The 14,850-nt window shown below is 37.2% G+C and overlaps 1 pseudogene; it reads left to right on the plus strand.

Annotated features, from left to right (window-relative positions):
• The first annotated feature begins 5,357 nt into the window (after nucleotides 1-5,357).
• Nucleotides 5,358-6,615, plus strand: LOC123594610 (annotated as a pseudogene).
• Nucleotides 6,616-14,850: the final 8,235 nt, after the last annotated feature.

A 14,850-nucleotide genomic window follows, 5' to 3' on the forward strand; every position in this document is an offset into this window, starting at 1 on the left:
CATGAGTTCATGGGTACAGTTCATAAGGTAACAATGGTTTTTATATCCTCAAATGTTTGAAAAAATTTTAAATAGGGATAACATTTTGTGAGATATGAAAATTCACTGCCCATAAATATTATTGAACACAACCACACTTAATTATTTACACTATTGACAAGGAAAATTTTTTCTTTACCTTTCAAGATTCTTTTGGCTGGTGTAAGAATTAAATTGACATAAGACAGATTGGCAGAAGAAAATGTAATTTAATTCTGTATGTATGGGAGCGCTAGAAGAATATGAAGCTCAGGTGCCATCAGGCAATTGAGACTTATGGACTATCCGGAGCTAAGGAGAAGTGGGTAGGTGTCAGGGGATTCAAAGGGAAGGAAGAGAATTCAAAGGAAAAAAAAAGAGTATATGTTTGGTAAACAAATGATTGCTGGACTGTACAGAAACAGTGGGACACAGAGACTAATTTTATCAAACATGCTTTGCTATGTTTCTCCCTGTCTACCACACCTAATTCATATTATACTGTCATTATCTATGGTGATAGCTCTCTCCTGGAGCAGGTCCTCTGTAAATTCTTTTCGTTAGTTGAAAGGCAAAAAAGAAAAACCTCTTGGGTCTCCTGTTTCTTAAAAGTAATCAGCCTAAAATAATCCACATGACAGAGAGACACATTTTTGGGTGGCAGTTTTTCCTCCCCTCTACATATTGTCTATGGCTGTTTTTTCAGTACAGTGACAGAGTAGTTGTGACAGATCTTAGGGTCCTTATAGTCCTCAAAGCCGAAAATATTTAACATATGGCCCTTTACAGGAAAAAAAAAAATGCTGACTGCTGTTCTAGAACTCAATGAAGTCAACACAAGGCACTGAAAATTGAGTGAGATACTGAATTTCTGCTCTCTGAGCGTATTACACAAAGAGTAGGTAAGCTTTTTACTCCTCCTTATTAAAACTTAAAACTTTAAGAGCAGTTGTCATTTTAACAAAGAGAAAACCAACTAAAAGATTCACAGCTCCTTCTTTATAAATTATCTTGTGAATTAGCTCATCAACATTGAGCAAAATTTGTCAAAATGTTAATAATACATTTCAACTCTTCTTTTCAGTCCATTATTTGTAGTTATATAAACCAAGACTAAATTCCCTTAGTGCAAAAATTCCACAACTTTCTGTATATATCCAGGTTTTTTCTTTTGTTATCATCATTCACATTTTGACACAGACACCTTATTTTACAAACTTCTTTCTTTCCTTCTTTTTTTAATAAAACACATCCTATTACCTTGCATACACACCTGTGTTTTTCTGCTATTATCGACTTAATAGTGTCTCAGTTACTCATAGTAACTCTTTAACCAATTTAATTTCTTTTTCACAAAGAAATTATATCTCACACAAAACAATTAACAGATGAACCAACTCATGAGTCCATATAAGAATCTTAGAAAATTATGTACAGACATCCATACTACTTTGTACATAATTGCCATTGCATAAGAACTTTGTCAGAATTATGAATATATAGTAGTTTAAAATTTTTCACAATCCTAATCAGGTCTATAAATGAATTTGTTCTCTGATCAATAAGCCAATATAAAAGGTTTATGAATTTCAGATTTATTAGTCTCTTCATGAAAAAACAGACTTAAATATAATAAAAAATAAAATACATTGTATTATATTTAATACTTATAACAATCTGAGAAGTCATAAAACTGTTTTGAAGCTAGTCTAATTTGTATAAAGATTCTCTTTGAATATGTGAGCTTGGGTTCTTACATATACATGCTCACAGTTTCTATAAGAAATTTTTTCTCTTAAAAGGCTAGCTCTGGAAAACAGTGTGGAGGTTCCTCAAAAAATTAAAAATAGACCTACCCTATGACCCAGCAATAGCACTGCTAGGAATTTACCCAAGGGATACAGGAGTGATGATGCATAGGGGCACTTGTACCCCAATGTTTATAGCAGCACTTTCAACAATAGCCAAATTATGGAAAGAGCCTAAATGTCCATCAACTGACGAAGGGATAAAGAAATTGTGGTTTATATACACAATGGAATACTACATGGCAATGAGAAAGAATGAAATATGGCCTTTTGTAGCAACGTGGATGGAACTGGAGAGTGTTATGCTAAGTGAAATAAACCATACAGAGAAAGACAGATATATGTTTTCACTCTTACGTGGATCCTGAGAAACTTAACAGGAACCCATGGGGGAGGGGAAGAAAAAAAAAAGAGGTTAGAGAGGGAGAGAGCCAAAACATAAGAGACCCTTAAAAACTGAGAACAAACTGAGGGCTGATGGGGGGTGGGAGGGAGGGGAGTGTGGGTGATGGGTATTGAGGAGGGCACCTTTTGGGATGAGCACTGGGTGTTATATGGAAACCAATTTGACAAAAAATTTCATATTAAAAAAAAGGCTAGCATATTTAAGGTATCAGCTTCTTTATTTTCTGTGTACCTTTAGAAATGCTAGATATAGAGAAGCATTTATAAATCTCTAATAACTCATTAAAATAAAGCTCCATTAATTTTGGAGGCTGTATAATGTAATTCATCAACACTCTTTGGAGATAGGAAAATATTTCAGATTACAAGAGGCTTTTCTCAATTATACACCCCAGCAGTAAGAGAACTTACAGGTTCATTTTTCTACCTCAGCCATAAGTCAAAAATAAATGTAGAAACATACAAATGTATCTCCTCAGATATCAAAAGACTGTTTTTGGTCCTATGCTAAGTTGCAAAAGGGTGACTTTTGTGATAGTGAAACTAAAAAAGCAATTGTCAAACCTTCTTTTTTTTTTTTTTTTAAATATTTATTTTTGAGAGAGATAGAGACAGAATGCAGGTGGGTTAGGGGCAGAGAGAGGGAGACACAGAATCTGAAGTAGGCTCCAGGCTCTGCACTGTCAGCACAGAACCCAATGTGGGGCTTGAACTCACAAGCTGTGAGATCATGACCTGAGCCAAAGTCGGATGCTCAACTGACTGAGCCACCCAGGCACCCCTCAAACCTTCTATTATAACTTCCATGGAGCAGGACAAGCAAATGGTAAAGACATACCCGCCACTGGGTCCTGCAAGGCTGGGGGCTGAGGAGCCAAGACACTGGCTGCATATCAAGAAGAATAAGAGATAACATCCTTTGGGAAACAGCCTTACATTGGACTGAGGGAGAGAAAAATACACTACCCCAAAATATGCCTCTTTGGCATATTGGTTATTTTAAGCTAGTTAATTTTTTTATTTTTTTGAATATTTATTTTTGAGAGAGAGAGACAGAGGATGAGAGGTGAAGGGCAGAGAGAAAGAGGGAGACACAGAATCCAAAGCAGGCTCCAGGCTCTGAGTTGTTAGCACAGACACGAATTGTGAGATCCTGACCTGAGCCAAAACCAAAAGTCAGATGCTTAACCAACTGAGCTACCCAGGTCCTCCAGCAAGCTGCCATCTTAAATCTCATCTCCAGCTAATGTAAATATTTTAAAAGTGCTGTACTAACCTAAGGGTAAAAAAGTGGAGATGGATGCTCCACTTTTTACACATGTCCTATTTTACAAATTTGGGGGGGGGGTGTTACAGATGTTTTACATTAATAATGTCCTATTTTACAAATTTGGGAGGGGGTGGTGTTATAGGTGTTTATGTTATTATTATGTTTTATAATAACATGTATGTTACATATATTCTTTTTTTCTGGTGTATTATTTATCTATGGTGCACATTACCTCAAACTTCAGCTGGGCCAAAACTCTAGAGCAATTTAGCAGGGTGGATCTGGCTTAGGGTCTCTCATGATTTTCAGTCACATGTCAGCCAAGGCTGCCAATATCTGAAGAGTTGACTAGAGCTAGAGAAACTGTTTCTATGGTACCTCACTCACATGTCTAGTGCTGGCTTTTGGGAGGAGGACTCAGCTCTTCCCTACTTTGCATATCCATGGGCTTCTTTAGTTATTTTTACCATCTGTCAAATTGCTTCTCACAGAAGAAGTAATCCAAGAGAAAGCAAGGTGGAAACTGCACTGCCTTTTATGACCTCACTTTGGAAGTCACACACCGTCGGACACCTCTTCAATATGGGAGGAAGCTATAAAGGGGCATACATATCCAAAATGTGAAGTACTAGGGGCCATCTTGGAGGATGGTTATTACAGTACGTGTCATATACTATATTTATTTTTGTAATGTTTATTCATTTTTGAGAGGGAGACAGAGAGAGAGAGAGAGAGAGGCAGAGAGAGAGGGAGACAGAGAATCCCAAGTAATCTCCAGGCTCCGAGCTGTCAGCACATCAGAGCCTGATGTGGGGCTTGAACTCGGTGAACCATGAGATCATGACCTAGGCCCAAGTCAGACACTTAACCAACTGAGCCACCCAGGCGCCCCCATATATTATATTTTAAAAAGAAAGAAAGAAATATATCTTTCCTGAGCAACATATGGAAGACCAATTAATCTCCCTAATTATTCTCAGAATACCATGAAAGAACGTAATTTATATAATTCTTTATAAATCCATAACCTCACCCATAAGAAAAAATGCCACAGAGCTTATATGCAATATTTATTCAAAGACTAACTTTCACAAAATAAATTTACTTGAAATTGTTGATTGCCTTGATAAAATAGGAGAAGCCTGATATCTTTACATGGCCATATGTTGGCATAATGTGACAGACCATTTTCATTTTCAGTATTTTGTTTAAAGTTTGAACATATTTTTCTGCATAAAAATAAATAATTTTTGAGGAGTATATTGGTCATTCCATCTATAATCTACATCTATACATTGTAGTACATATGAGAAAATGATAGTATTACATTAAGTAAATTATATGTAGACTCTGATAAATTTAACTTCTAAAGGAATATTGCCATTAAAAAATATGCTTAATTATTGTATGTCAAGAGTATATGTTTAACTTTTTTCCATATTTATTTCAAAAACAGTAAAATTAATGTTATTTCTCCTTTAAAACATGGGTACAAATATTAAGAGTTAAAAGTTAATGGAATTTTGCATACCCATATATATCCTGTTGATCAGATAAGCTATACTGAAACTATGAAGTTGGGTATTGTATTTAAAGCCTACTTGTTGTTTTCTCCTGTGTTATAACAGAAGAAATTTTCTATGCTGTTATAGGAGAATTTTAATCTTTTACTTGGAAAATTACAACACTAGTACACAAGTCAAGTCTTAACACGTTTAACATTTGCTTATTGAAAGCAATGTCATAAAGTCAAATAGGTAGCCAAATAATTTATTGAATTAAAATTTGATATGAGGTTCACCCTTGTTATGCAGTAGTGCTAGCAGCTTCCCTCTAATGTTCTTAGAACCAGCAGCCCTCCCTAGTGCTGAGCTGCTGAAAAGTCCCTGCCTGCAAGCTTGTAAGAGCTTGAAATCATCATCTCCCCTCCAACTCTCACCAGGGGAAAAAATGGTTGAAGCAGGTGGCCCAGGAAAACTTCTCATTGGTGATCTTAATACAGAAACAAACGAGAAAGCCCTTGAAGCATTGTTTGATAAATGTGGATGAATAGTGGAAGTTCTAGTGGTGAAAGATGGTGAAACCAACAAATCAAGAGGATTCGCTTTTGTCACATTTGAAAGCCCAGCAGGTGTTAAGGATACAGCCAGAGACATGAATGGAAAGTCCTTAGATGGAAAAGCCATCAAGGTAGAAGAAGCAACTAAACCATCATTTGAAAGTGGTAGATGTGGACCACCTCCACCTCCAAGAAGCAGAGGCCCTTCAAGAGGTCTTAGAGGTGGAATAGGAGGAAGTGGAAGAACCAAGGGACCTCCCTCACGTTGAAGGCACATGGATGATGGTGGCTATTCCATGAATTTTAACCTAAGTTCTTCCAGGGGACCACTTCCAGTAAAAAGGATCACCACCACGAAGTAGCTGTCCTACTCATAAAGATATTCCCCTTTCAGACCAGTTTGCAGCAGCAGTGCAGTGGAAAGAAGAGCTCCTGTGCAATGTGGAAGAGATAGTTATGAAGACCCATCTTGAAGTGAACCCCTGCCCTCTTGTAGAGGTGTTTGTTTGTCCCCAAGGGATGATGGGTATTATACTAAAGGCAGCTATTCAACCAGAGATTACCCAAATTCTTGTGATACAAAGGATTATGCATCACCACCAAGAGATTTTACCTACTGTGATTATCATCATTCCAGTTCACATGATAACTACCCATCAAGAGGCTATAGTGATAGAGATGGCTATGGTCCTGATCCTAACTATTCAGATCTTCCAAGTGGAGCTTCCTATAGAGATTCATATGAAAGTTATGGTAACTCACATAGTACTCCACCTACACGAGGGCCCCTGCCATCTTATGGTGGAAGTAGTCTCTATGATTACATTAGCTCACATAATGGATATGGTGGAAGTCAAGACAGTTACTCAAGCAGCTGAAGTGATCTCTACTCAAAAGATACAGTTGGCAGACAAGAAAGAGAGCTTTCCCTTTCTATAGAAAGGAGGTATCCCCTTCCATGTGATTCCTACAGCACTTCAAGCTGCAGAGCATCTAGTAGTGGTAGCTGTGGAGGAAGCCAGTCTGATAGAGGGGGAAGAAGAAGCAGATATTAAAAACAAACAAAACCTTGGACCAAAATCCCCGTTAAAAGAAACAAACAAAAAAGTGGGACCTTTTCTGCCATAAATACCCAAGGACTACTAAAAGGAAAAAATGTGTCACCTTTTTAAAATTTCCTGTTAAGTTCCCTTACCATAATTTTTATGTTCTTGTGAGGGAAATAAAAGTAAAACCTTTTTTAATCCTATTGGACTTTATGGCATTACTTTCAACAAGCAAATATTAAATGTGTTAACACTTGATTTGTATACTAGTGTTGTAGTTTTCCAAGTAAAAGTGTCCCAAAAGACCACTTGCTATATCTGATTTTTCCCAGTAAATGAGGCAAGTAATTCTAAGACCTTCCATAAATATCTAGCCATCTAAAATGGAAAGGTGAATCCTTCTGCTTATGTAAACAAGCTTGCTATTAAAAGCTGGTGGGAGTATGCAACTCTTAGGATTTCAGAGTGTCTTCAAACCAAAATCTCAATGTTTTTATTATGAAAAACCTGGAATCAGATACTTATGTAAGGAAAGTGCTACTTGTCCAGTAAATCCCAAAAAGCAAATGGATAATGCAGGCCATATTTTGCCTTTCTGGTATTTCCTTGGGAATCTACAAGAACCTCCCCTTTCCTGTCCCCCAATAAGACCATTTAACTGTGTGTCAAGCAACTACAGAAAACTAAATAAAAAAGTTTGGCCAGAACAAAACAAAAAAAATTTGATATGATTCCAATCTTCTTAAATATATTAAGACTTGTTTTGTGACGTATCATATGATCTATCCTTGAAAATGTTCCATGCACACTTGAGAAGACTGTGTATTCTTCTGCTGTTGTATGGAATGTTCTATATTATATATGTTAGTTTTATTTAGTTTAAAGTATAGTTCAAGTCCAATATCTCCTTACTGATTTTCTGTCTGGATGATCTATCCATTGTTGAAAGTAGGGTATTGAAGTCCCCTACCAGTATTACATTGTTATCTATTTCTTTCTTCAGATATGTTAGTATTTGCATAATATATTTTGGTGCTGCATTGTTGGGTGCATACAAATTTACAATTATTATATCCTTTTGATGAATTGACCTCTTTATCATTATATAATGACCTTCTTTGTTTCTTGTTACTGTTTTTGGCTTAAAATCTAATTGACTGATGTAAGTATAGTTTCCTCTCTTCTCTTTGGTTTTTATTTTCTTGTAATGTCTTTTTCCATTTCCTTACTTTAAACCTATGTGTGTCCTTAAAGCTTAAGTGAATTTCTGGTAGATAGTGTGTAGTTGGGTCTTGTTTTTTATCCATCCAGCTATTTTATGCCTTTTTGATGGTAGAATTCATTCCATTAATATTTAAAGTAATTATTGATATATAAGAACCTACTAATGCCATTTTACTGTTTTATAGTTGTTCATTAGTTCCCTTGTTCATTTTTTCCTCTTTTGCTGCCTTCCTTTGTGAATTTATGATCTTCTGTATTGGTATACTTTGATTCTCTTCACTTTATCTTTTGTGAATCTACCATAGATTTTTGCTTTGTGGTTACCCTGAGGATTACATAAAACATTTTAAAGATACAACAGTCTCTTTTATACTGATAACAACTAATCTTCAATTGCCTATAAAATCTCTACACTTAACCCATTTATTTTTGTTATTTTATTGAAATATATTTGGCATATAACAATTGTGTAACTTAGGTGTACAATATGTTGATTTGATACATTTATATATTGCAATATGATTGCCATTGTAGCATTAGCTAGCACCTTATCATGGTACATAATTATCATTTTTATTTTGTTCTGGGAATAATTAATATTTAATTAATAATTAATAATTAAGATCAAGTCTCCTAGCAAGTTTGATGTTTCTAGTAATCACTATACTGTACATTAGATCTCCAGGACTTATTTATTTGTTACTTGCATTTTGTAACCTTTAAACAGTGTCTCTCTTATCCCCCAGCCCCTGATAACCACAATGTTACTGGTTTTAAGAGTTTGGCTTTTTCTTAGATTCCACATATAAGTGATATCATACTACATTTGTCTTTCTGTGTCTGATTTATCTCACTTAGCATAATGTCTTCAGGGTTCATCCATGTTGTCACAAATTAGAGGATTTCCTTCTTTCTCATGGCCGAATAACATCTTATTGTATAAGTATATATATACCACTTCTTCTTCATCCATTAATTTTTTGACAGGCACTTAAGTTTTCTCCATATCTTTGGCTATTGAGAATGATAGCTGCAGTAAACATGGGGGTGTATATATCTCTTTGATATTGTGTTTTCATTTCCTTTGGGTATGTTCTAAGATGTGGAATTGCTGGATCATTTAATTGACCTATTCTTAATTATTTTTTTCTTTCTTTTTTTAATATAATTTATTGTCAAGTTAGCTAATATACAGTGTATACAGTGTGATCTTGGCTTCGGGAGTAGATTACTGTGATTCATTACTTATATAAAATATGCAGTGCTCATCCTGACAGGTGCCCTCCTCAATGCTCATCACACATTTCCCTGCCCCCCCCCCTTCCACCCTCAGTTTGTTCTCTGCTTTTAAGAGTATCTTATTGTTTGCCTCCATCTCTGTTTGTAACTATTCATTTTCTTACCCTTTCCCCATGGACTTCTGTTAATTTTCTCAACTTGCGCATATGAGTGAAAACATATGGTATCTTTCTCTGACTGACTTATTTCACTTAGCATAATACCCTCCAGTTCCATCCACATTGTGCAAACGGCAAGATTTCATTCTTCTTCATCGCTGAGAAGTATTCCATTGTGTGTGTGCGTGTGTGTGTGTGTGTGTGTGTGTGTGTGTATACACATACGTATATATCATATCTTCTTTATCCATTCATCAGTCGATGGACATTTGGGCTCTTTCCATAATTTGGTTATAGTTGATAGCACTGCTATGAACATTGGGGTACATGTGCCCCTATGAATCATCACTCCTGTATCCTTTGGATAATTTCCTAATAGTGCTATTGCTGGGTTGTAGGGTAATTCTATCTTTAATTTTTAGAGGAATCTCCACACTCTTCCAGAGTGGCTGTACCAGTTTACATTCCCACCAACAATGCAAGAGAGTTCCCCTTTCTCCACACCCTGACCAACATCTGTTGTTTCCTGAGTTGTTAATTTCAGTCACTCTGACAAGTGTGAGGTAGTATCTCAAACTGGCTTTGATTTGTATTTCCCTGATAATGAACGATGTTGAGCATCTTTTCATGTGTCTATTAGCCATTTGGATGTCTTCTTTGAAAAGTGTCTATTCATATCTTCTGCCCATTTCTTCACTTGATTATTTGTTTTTTCAGGTGTGGAGTTCGGTGAGTTCTTTATAGATTTTGTATACTAACTCTTTATTCAATATGTCATTTGCAAATATCTTTTCCCATTCCATCGGTGGCCTTTTAGATTTGTTGATTGTTTCCTTTGCAGTGCAGAAGCTTTTTATCTTGATGAGGTCCCAATAGTTCATTTTGGCTATTAATTCCCTTGCCTTTGAAGATGTGTCAAGTAAGAAATTGCTGCGGCCTAGATCAAAAAGGTTGTCGACTGCTTTCTCCTCTAGGGCTTTGATGGTTTCCTGCTGCACATTCAGGTCCTTCATCCATTTTGAGTTTTTTTGTGTATGGTGTAAGAAAGTCGTCTAGTTTCATTCTTTTGCATGTTGCTGTCCAGTTCTCCCAGCACCATTTGCCAAAGAGACTTGGCTTTTTTCTACTGGATACTCTTTCCTGCTTTGTCGAAGATTAGTTGGCCATTCAATTGTGAGTCCAATTCTGGGTTCTCTATTCCATTCCATAGGTCTATGTGTCTGTTTTTGTGCCAATACCATGCTGTCTTGATGATTACAGCTTTGTAGTAGAGGCTAAAGTCAGGAATTGTGATGCCTTCCACTTTCGTTTTCTTTTTCAACATTACTTTGGCTGTTCGGGTCTTTTGGGGTTCCACACAAATTTTAGGATTGTTTGTTCTAGCTCTGAGAAGAATGTTAGTGCAATTTTGATTGGGATTGAATTGAATGTATAGATTGCTTTGGGTAATATCAACATTTTAATAATATTTACTCTTCCAATCCATGAGCATGGAATGTTTTTCCATTTCTTTGTGTCTTCTTCAATTTCTTTCATAAGCTTTTTATAGTTTTCAGTGTACATATCTTTCCCCTCATTGGTTAGATTTATTCCTAAGTATTTTATGCTTCTTGGTGCAATTGTAAATGGGATCAATTCCTTGATATCTCTTTCTGTTGCTTCATTACTGGTGTATAAAAATACAACAGATTTCTGTACATTGATTTTATAGCCTGTGACTTTGCTGAATTCATATATTAGTTCTAGCAGTTTTTCAGTGGAGTCTTTCAGGTTTTCCATGTAGAGCATCATGTCATCTGTGAAAAGCGAAAGTTTGACTTCTTCTTTCCCAATTTGGATGCCTTCAATTTCATTTTGTTGTCTGATCGCTGAGGCTATGACTTCCAACACTATATTAAACAACAGTGGTAAAGTAGACATCCTTGTCATGTTCCTGATCTGTTTTTCCTCATTGAGGACGATATTAGCTGTGGGCCTTTCATATATGGTTTTTATGATGTTAAGGTATATTCCTTCTCTCCTGACTTTCTTGAGAATTTTTATTAAGAAAGGGTGCTGGGCAGGGGCGCCTGGGTGGCGCAGTCGGTTAAGCGACCGACTTCAGCCAGGTCACGATCTCGCGGTCCGTGAGTTCGAGCCCCGCGTCGGGCTCTGGGCTGATGGCTCAGAGCCTGGAGCCTGTTTCCGATTCTGTGTCTCCCTCTCTCTGCCCCTCCCCCTTCATGCTCTGTCTCTCTCTGTCCCAAAAATAAATAAACGTTGAAAAAAAATTAAAAAAAAAAAAGAAAAGAAAAGAAAGGGTGCTGGGGGCGCCCAGGTGGCTCAGTTGGTTGAGCGTCCGACTTCCGCTCAGGTCATGATCTCACAGTTTGTGAGTTCGAGCCCCGCATCAGGTTCTGTGCTGACAGCTTGGAGCCTGGAGCCTGCTTCCGACTCTCTGCCTCCTTCTCTCTCTCTCTGCTCCTCTTCCACTTGTGCTCTGTCTCTGTCTCTCAAAAATAAATAAATGTAAAAAAAATTTTAATAAAGAAAGGATTCTTGGCTGCATATTTTTCCTATTCAGCACATTGAATATTTCCAGCCACTCCCTTCTGGCCTGCCAAGTTTCATTAGACAGGTCTGTTACTACCCTTATGTGTCTACCCTTGTAGGTTAAGGTCTGTTTGTCCCTAGCTGCTTTCAGAATTCTCTATCTTTGTATTTTTCCAGTTTCACTATGATATGTCATGGCGTTGACCTGTTTTGTTGATTTTGAAGGGAGTTCTCTGTGCCTGGACTTTCAGGTGTTTTTTGGAGAGTGTTACTTGCTCTCTGTTTTTGTGACTTAGGTTACTTTATCTCCCTACTCATAGTGATGATTTGGACCCTCCACCAGGTGTGTTTGATTTGTCATTGAAGTAGCCCTGAAAAGGAAAACAAACAAACAAAAAACAAATACATAACAAAAAAACACAAACAAGCAAACAACAACAACAACAACAACAACAAAAAACCGAGAAACACCAGCTACAAGTAAACAACAGTGTGGAGGTGGTGCTGATGGAAGAAGCCTTATCCCATACAAAGAGAGTAATGACAGGGGTGGGGAATAAACATTGACCAGGCAGAGAGACTATGCTGCTTAATCCAGAGAGAAAGAAAGGAAAATAAAGAAAGATGTGGAGAACAAGAAAAGATAAAGTAGTCCAGACAGAGAAACTATATGGCTTAATTATTCCAGGGAGAGAGAAAGGAAAATAAAGACAGAGGTGTAAAACATGTATCAAGAGAAAGTATTACATGTGTCTGATTAAACTAACCAACAATCAGAGTAACCAGACCAGAGGAAGGAAGAGATAAGGAGAAAAGGAAGGAAGCATATATCTATATCATAAGAATTGTCCAAGAATTAAACCAGGCAGTGCAATAGCACTGGTCTGATGGAGGGTCTGATGCCTGGTCTGATGGAGGGATCCTGCAAGGCACCAAGGCCAAGTGCTGAGAGCCTCTCTTGTTTTCTCAAAGGGAGCTAAAACTCACATTTATGGTCTCTCCCTGGCCTGAAGGTTTGGGCCAGCTTTCAGCTTTTCCATCTGCCAAAGCTTGTTCTCAGCAATGCCATCAGGAGCTTGCACTGAGAGCCAATCACAGGGTCGGGATGGAGGGGTGTGTGTGCATGAGGTACTCAGAGCATTGGAGGTTCCTGTGAGCCATCTGGGCAGGGCGAGAGGTAGATCTGCAAGTGAAGCATTCCCATCTATTCATGAATGGGCTCCTTGATGAAGTCTGTGATGCAGTTAGTAAGATGTGTGTACTTTAAATGCCCTCCGAGAGTCCTATCTGCAGCTGTCATCACTTCTTTCCAATCTCCAGTCATATGACTCACAATTTAGTACTCTGGATGGGTGAGAGAGAAATGAGCTCCTTTGGAAGTATCCCATATCAGTGAAGAAGCCATGTGCTCATGCATACATGCTCGTTTTCCTCTGCAGGAGAAATCACGGGCTACGTGATCTCTCTTGGCCGTAAGCTGTGCTGCCTTAGGGTAGGGGTGATGCAGGTAAAGTCAAGCCATTTGTCTTACTCACTCCATTGTGTCCAAACTTGTACATTTTTGTTCCAGCAATGTGCTGAGACTTCTCTGGGAGTCTGGATTTCTGTGAAGGTTTTCTTGTCCATAGATGATTGTCTAAGACTCTGACTGAGAGGGGCTGGTGCCAGTTGATGGGTCATTGCAAGTTCAATAGCTGTCACTGAGATCTATCTGCCTATTACCCAGCACACAGGTAGGCAAGCCTCCTCCCAAGTTCCTTGGCATATGGTTGAATCCCACAGCTCCCACAAAGGTACTTTGTATGCATGCTGAGGACGGATGCTGAAGTTTTATCTTGAGGGGAAAGACAAATACAAGGAATGTCATGTGTTCCTATGATACTGACATCACTTCCTCTTGTTTTCTTTGGAGACCTGTTTGAAACAGTCATTGCTCTGCATTAACATAAGCTACTTTTTAGAACTCTGCTTGGCAAATGGGAGACACTCAAATGTTACTAAAGATGAATCTAAATTTCAAAAGGTAGAAGAAGTTTTCAACTTACAAAATCAAATGCCACTGTGCACATATATAAATATATATTGCAATATATTAATGTGTAAGTTAATCCAAGTGTAGAAGTAAACCAAAATTGACATATAATTGCAGGGATTTTTATATTTCTTCTTATCTATTTTGTCCTCTTTTTTTCTGGAATATTGTAAATTTCAAACACCTTTTTAATTTCCAAAATCATTGTTCAAATTACATATATGGGCATTTTTCCCTTCGCTTGGTACATGTTTCTCTAAATAATGAAAATGTTAAGGTTTTGTAATGCCACTGCTTGAAATAAAATAACTAATTTAGGATCATTATGTCTATTTGAGTAAATGAAAATATAATTCTTTTATATATCTCAGGTAAATAAAAGATTTTAAAATTACTTATACAGAAAATTTGAGAATATGAATTGTGTATTTTCATCTGTGTATATGCTATGGCTCTTAGCAGAGTGCTGCTTACATAGAATATGCATAATAAATTTCATAGAGAATAGAAGAGAAGCAGGACATACTAAAATGATGGAAGAAAAGGAGAAAGTTTATTTTGCTTAAAGATACTGTTTAACCATTTTTCAATATTCTTTCAAAACAAGACAACTATACTGAAGTCTACTTACTTTGTCCCATCTAATAAATGAAAAGAGAAAGTATTGTCTTTGTGGTAAGCATGCTCTGCCTTGAAAAATATAATATGAGTTCTCTTGGGTTTAAGGGATTTGGGGACTGATCAGGGAAAAAGATATGACCACAAGGTGACAGTAGCACACACAAGGTTTATGAAGCAATCCTTTGACAGGTTTGCTTTCCAAGAAGTCCCTCATAGTAGAAGGCTATCCAGAGGCTACTGGTATTGTCCCTATTCAGAAGGAGCAGAGAGCATGAGAACTCCTAGGAAGGAGGGGACTCAGAAAAGGTACCTAATTTTAAGGTGATGTCACTCAACAGCACAGCAGGAAATCTCTGGGTCAGAGAACTCCAATGGGCAGCAGCAACTTGGGATCTTTTAGCCAGAGGCTTCCCTTAACATATGGTTGGCATATGTTGG

Source organism: Leopardus geoffroyi, chromosome X (assembly GCF_018350155.1).
Source record: "Leopardus geoffroyi isolate Oge1 chromosome X, O.geoffroyi_Oge1_pat1.0, whole genome shotgun sequence".
Lineage (NCBI taxonomy): Eukaryota > Metazoa > Chordata > Mammalia > Carnivora > Felidae > Leopardus > Leopardus geoffroyi.